Raw genomic sequence first — 5,900 nt, 5'->3', positions numbered from 1 at the left:
GTCTTGCTGGCTATAGTTTTCAAGTACTTAAGAATTTAAATGAACTGGGGCACCTGGGGTGCTCACTCAGTTGAGTGTCCAACTCTTGATTTTGGCTCAGGTCGTGATCTCATGGTTCATGAATTGGAGTCCCACCTCAGGCTCTGCACTGACAGCACAGAGCCTACTTGGGATTCTCTCTCTCCCCCTTTCTCTGCCCCTCCCTCGCTTGTGCATGCATGTGCACTCTCTCTCTCTCTCCCTCTCTCTCTCTCTCTGTCTCTTTCAAAATAAATAAATAAACTTTAAAAATTAAAAAAAAAGAACTTAAATGGATAATATCTGGAGTAGAGACAAAATACTCAGAAAAAATAAGAAAGAAAAATTCCATACCTACCACCTCCACTTACCACCTCTACCACACAAATACAGACAAGAGAGAGACAATAGGAGACATTTTGGAAAGTCCTATAAGGAAGACCCGATGGGTCCTTGGAGAGAAGGCATAACTGTAATGAGTTTAAGATGAGAATACAGAAACCCAGAGTCTCTAGTGCTTCCTTATCCCAAGGCTTGGCACAAAAACAGCAAAAATTTTCCTGTGCCCCACTCACTCATCTCCACCAACACTAGCACAGAAGTAAGAGAAAGAGATGGAGAAGCTAAGAGAGCCACATGGACACACATAGAATTTTATACTGTCTTGACTCAGCTGACTAAAACTCTTGGTCATTTGACATGTGCTAAATCTGTCTTCTGGAGAAAAAAATGAACTTGGCAAAGATGGACTGTCATTTAAAGAGTGCAGGACCACAAAACTTGAGCCATTCCATTCCCAAAAGATAATCTGTATATATTACCCAGGGAAGAAAAAAAAAGATTATTAGACAAAGATTATTATTAGACAAAGCCTTTACATCTCTTCATAAGGATTTTTATATGCTTGTGTATTAGGTAGCCACTGCTGCAATAACAAATTATCCCGACTTAATGGCTTAAAATTATAGAAATTATTTATTATCTTGCATGGTTTCTGTAGGTCAAGAATATTAGAGTGTCTTGGTTATGTCATTTTGGCTCAACTATGTTTGAAAGATCCCACTTCCAAGATGGTTCACTCACATGACTAGCAAGTGCACCTTTGCTGTTAACAATTGGCCTCAATTCCTCTTCTCCACAGAGTTGCTTGAGGGTTCTCATAACATGGTGGCTGGCTTCCCTCAGGAGAGAGGTTGAAGAGAAGGCAAAGCAGAAGCCACAATGTCTTTTATGACCAAGCTTCAGAAACTGTACATTGTAACTCCCTCAAGATCTTATTGGTTACACAGGTCAAGCCTACTGATTATGGGAGGAGATCACATAGGATCAAGAATACCAGAGGGTATGGCTCATTAGACACCACCTTGAAGGTTGACTATCACAGCTTGCTGCTTTGTAATATTTCCACTACATAATAAAGGATGTTTGACCCAAATGAAAAAAAAAACATTCTAATAAATGTCATCCCTGTCAATCATCTCAGATATAAAAGAGAAAAGGAGTTCACCTCACTGTGAAAAGGAAGCAGTGTATAGGTTGTGTTTTTTGAACTTAACTCTGAATGAACTTTTTTGTCCATTTCCCAAAGGCTATCATAACCATATCATGTGGATATAGAAATCTTCATCTTTGTTGCTTAGACCAAAAAAAAATAAAACATGAAACCTCATCAGTAAAGCACTGAGAAACCAGTATGGATATATCTGATTTTAATTTTATTTTCAGTAGAAAATAAAAGAGGCATTGCTATAAAAATTCTTCTGATTGGGGCACCTAGGTGGCTCAGTTGATTGAGCAACTGACTCTTGGTCTCCACTCAGCTCATGATCATGGGGTTGTGGGATCAAGCACCACATTGGGCTCTGCACTGAGCATGGAGCCTGCTTGAGATTTTCTCTCTCTCTCTGCCCCTCTTCCCCATTCACTCTTCTCTCTCTCTCTCAAAAAAGCAAAAACAAAAACAAAAACAAAAACAAACAAAAGTACACACACAAAAAATTAAAAAAAACACCAAGAAAGAAAGAAACAAAAAACCCCAGAACAAAACTGTTCTGATTAATATCCGTTTCCTAAAATCCTAACCTTCCACTCACTGCTTTATGAAAATAGTCAACTAACTTAGGACCCGGCAAGGAGAATGGAGTTTTTCCTGATCTCTGTCCAGAGAATTACCAGCAGCAACTGGTGTTTACCAATAACTAAAAGAGAATTTTTCTACTCCCACATCTGTGCCCTGGTATTGCATAAGGCCCCCAAGCCTGCGTATAACCATGGAAAGGTAGGTAAAACACAAACAGCACAATGAAAGCTTAATTTTATCTACATAAAACAAAACAATTTGGTAACTTAATCCATTTGGCCACTACATTTAGTCAACTCAATTTTTTAAAAAAAGTCTTCAAAGAAGGTTTTAAACAAAATTATGTAGTAGACTCTTCTATTAAGAATAGCAACAATTGGGGTTCCTGGGTGGCTCAGTCTGTTAGGCATCTGAGTGGCTCAGGTCATGATCTCACGGTCTGTGGGTTTGAGCCCTGTGTTGGGCTCTGTGCTGACAGCTCTGAGCCTGGAGCCTGCTTTGGATTCTGTGTCTCCCTCTCTCTCTCTGCCCCTCCCCTGCTGGTGTTCTCTCTCTGAATAAAAATGTTGAAACATTTTTTTTTAGAAAAGAATAGGAACAATAATAAAATAAATCACTTGCATGTTAAGCACTATACTAGGCACATTTTTTTCATCTCATTTGTCTCCCCCAAAGAACTGAAAATTGTGCATTATTTCTAATTTTTACATGTGAAATCTCAGAGTCGGAAAGGTTAAATAACTTACCCAATAATATTTAGTAAAGCCAGCATTGAAATTCCTGACTCCAAAACCTATGTTCACTCCACTAAGCACATTATCTCCAATAAAGTGGTCTCCTTTCTGAACACAAGGCAAATTTAAAATATTTTGGGCAAAATATTTACAATAGAAATATCATATGCATAACATAGAAGTAGAAAAAAAAAGTCAACTTTGTCCAAGCCATACAAATGGAATAAGCTAAAAAATTTTGCTTCATGTATTCAAGAATAGTATTTTACTTGTTCTTGTAATATAGTCATATACCCATAGTGTCCTAGTCCTTTGGAAAATGAGATAGTTCAAATAAATAAATAAATAAATAAATAAATAATTTAAAACTGTATACATTTATTATTTTAGTACATAGACTTTGGAGTCAATATTAATCTATTCATGATTATATGATTACTATTTTATCGCTTCATTCTGTGCAGCTGAATCACTCCTCAGAAATTTTTGTGTTCAAGTATAATTAATATACAGGGTTATATTGGTTTCAAGTATAAAATATAATGATTCAACAATTCTATCCATTGCTCAGTGCTCATCATGCTGTGTACTCTTAATCCCATTCACTTATTTCACCCATGCTCCCACCCACCTCCCCTCTGACAACTACCACTTTGTTCTCTGTATTTAAGAGTCTGGGGTTTTTTGTTTGTCTCTTTTTTTCTTTGTTCAATTGTTTTCTTAAGTTCCACATATGATTGAAATCACATGGTTTCTCTGATTGACTTATTTCATTTAGCATTATACCCTCTAGGTCCATCCCTGTTTTTACAAATAGCCAGATTTCACTCTTTTTTATGGTTGACTAATATTCTGCTCTGTGTGTGTGTGTGTGTGTGTGTCTACTATTTCTTAAAATTTTTTTTAACATTTATTTATTTTTGAGAGACAGAGAGAGACAGAGCTGAGCAGGGGAGGGGCAGAGAGAGAGGGAGACACAGAATCCAAAGCAGGGTCCAGGCTCCAAGTCCTCAGCACAAGGCTCAATGCGGGGCTCAAACTCATGAACCATGAGATCATGACCTGAGCCGAAGTCAGACACTTAACTGACTGAGCCACCTAGGTGCCCCTACTATTTCTTTACCCATCCATCTACCGATGGACACTTAGGCTGCTTCCGTATCTTGGCTATTGTAAATAATGCTGGAATAAACATAGGGGTCCATATAACTTTTCCAATGAGTGTTTTCATTTTCTTTGGATAAAGAAATTCCACTAGTGGAATTACTGGATCATATGGTAATTCTATTTTTAATTTCTTAAGGACCTTCATAATATGTTCCACAGTGGCTACACCAGCTTGCATTTCCACCAACAATGCAAAAGGATTCCTTTTCTTTACATTTTTGCCAATACTTGCTATTTCTTGTGTTTTCGATTTTAGCCATTTTGACAGGTCCATGGTGATATCTCATTGTGGTTTTGATTTGCATTTCCCTGATGATGAGTGATGATCATTTTTTCATATTTCTGTTGGCCATTTGTATTCCTTCATTGAGAAAATGTCTATTCAGATCTTCTGCCCATTTTTAATTGGATTATTTGTGGGTTTTTCAGTGTTCTATAAATTCTTTATATATTTTGGATATTAACCCCTTATTGGATATATCATTTGCAAATACTTCCTCTCACTTAGTAGGTTGTCTTTTGTTGATGCTTTCTTTCACTATGCAAAAGCTTTTTATTTTGACTTTTGTTTCCCCTGCCTGAGGAGACTATCTAGAAAAATTTGCTACAGCTGGTATCAAAGAGATTACTGCCTCTATTTTCTTCCAGGAATTTTATAGTTCACTTCTCACATTTAGGTCCTTCGGCCATTTTGAGTTCATTTTTGTGTATGATGTTGAAAGTGGTCCAGTTTTCCCAGCATCACTTGTTGAAGAGAGTGTCTTTTTCCCATTGTAACTTCTTGCCTCCTTTGCCATCGATTAATTGACCATATAAGCCTGGCTTTATCTTCTCGGCTTTCTATTCTATTCTATTAATCTATGTCATTTTTGTGTCAGTACAATACTGTTTTGATAACCACAGCTTTGTAGTATATCTTGAAACCTGGGACTGTGATACCTCCAGCTTTATTTTTCTTTTCCAAGATTGCTTTGACTATTTGGGGTCTTTTGTGGTTTCATAAAAATTTCAGGATTATTTGTTCTAGTTCTGTGAAAAATGCTGTTGGTATTTTGATAGAGATTGAATTAAATTTGCATATTGCTTTGACTTGTATGTACAATTTAATAATATTGTACAATTTAATAATATTGGTTATTCCAATCCAGGAGTATGGAACATCTTTCATTTATTTGCGTCATCTTTAATTTCTTTCATCAGTGTTTTAGATCTTTCACCTCCTTGGTTAAGTTTATTCTTAGGTATTTTATTCTTTTTAGTTCACTTGTAAGTGGGATTGCTTTCTTAATTTCTCTTTCTGCTTCTTCATCATTAATGTATAAAAATGTACCTAGTTTCTGAATATTAATTTTGTGTCCTATGACTTTATTGGATTTATTTATTAGTTCTAGTAGTTTTTTAGCGGATTCTTAGGGTTTTCTATATGCAATATGATGTTATCTGCAAATAGTGAAAGTTTTATATCTTCCTTACCAATTAGGATGCCTTTGATTGATTGATTGATTGATTGATTGATTTTTTTTAATATGGAACATTTCATGAATTTGTATATCTTTCATGCACAGAGGCCATGCTAATCTTACCTGTATCATTCCAATATTTTAGTATATGTGCTGCAGAAGCAAGCACTATTTCTTTTTGCTGTCTGATTGCTGCGGCTAGGACTTCCAGTATTATGTTGAATAAAAGGGGTAAGAGTGGACGGACATCCTTGTCTTGTTTCTGATCTTAGAGGAAAAGCTCTCAGTTTTCCCGTTGAGTATGACATAACCTGTGGGTATTTCATATTTGGCCTCTATTGTATTAAGGTATGTTCCCTCTAAACCTACTTTATTGACAGGTCTTTTTTAAAAATGTTTATTTATTTATTTTGAGAGAGCACCTGCGTGCATCCACAAACA

The 5,900-nt window shown here is 36.2% G+C and overlaps 1 non-coding gene across 1 annotated transcript; it reads right to left on the bottom strand.

The window, feature by feature from the left end:
* Nucleotides 1–5,519: 5,519 nt before the first annotated feature.
* On the bottom strand, nt 5,520–5,628 carry LOC122496514. Its single transcript, XR_006300844.1, has one exon. It is a non-coding gene; the product is annotated as a U6 spliceosomal RNA (small nuclear RNA).
* Between the last annotated feature and the right edge of the window lie 272 nt (nt 5,629–5,900).

The sequence above is a fragment of the Prionailurus bengalensis genome, chromosome A1 (genome assembly GCF_016509475.1).
Source record: "Prionailurus bengalensis isolate Pbe53 chromosome A1, Fcat_Pben_1.1_paternal_pri, whole genome shotgun sequence".
Classification (NCBI taxonomy): domain Eukaryota; kingdom Metazoa; phylum Chordata; class Mammalia; order Carnivora; family Felidae; genus Prionailurus; species Prionailurus bengalensis.
The sequence above is the reverse complement of the archived record's forward strand: the minus strand, read 5'-3'. Positions and strand labels throughout refer to the sequence as shown.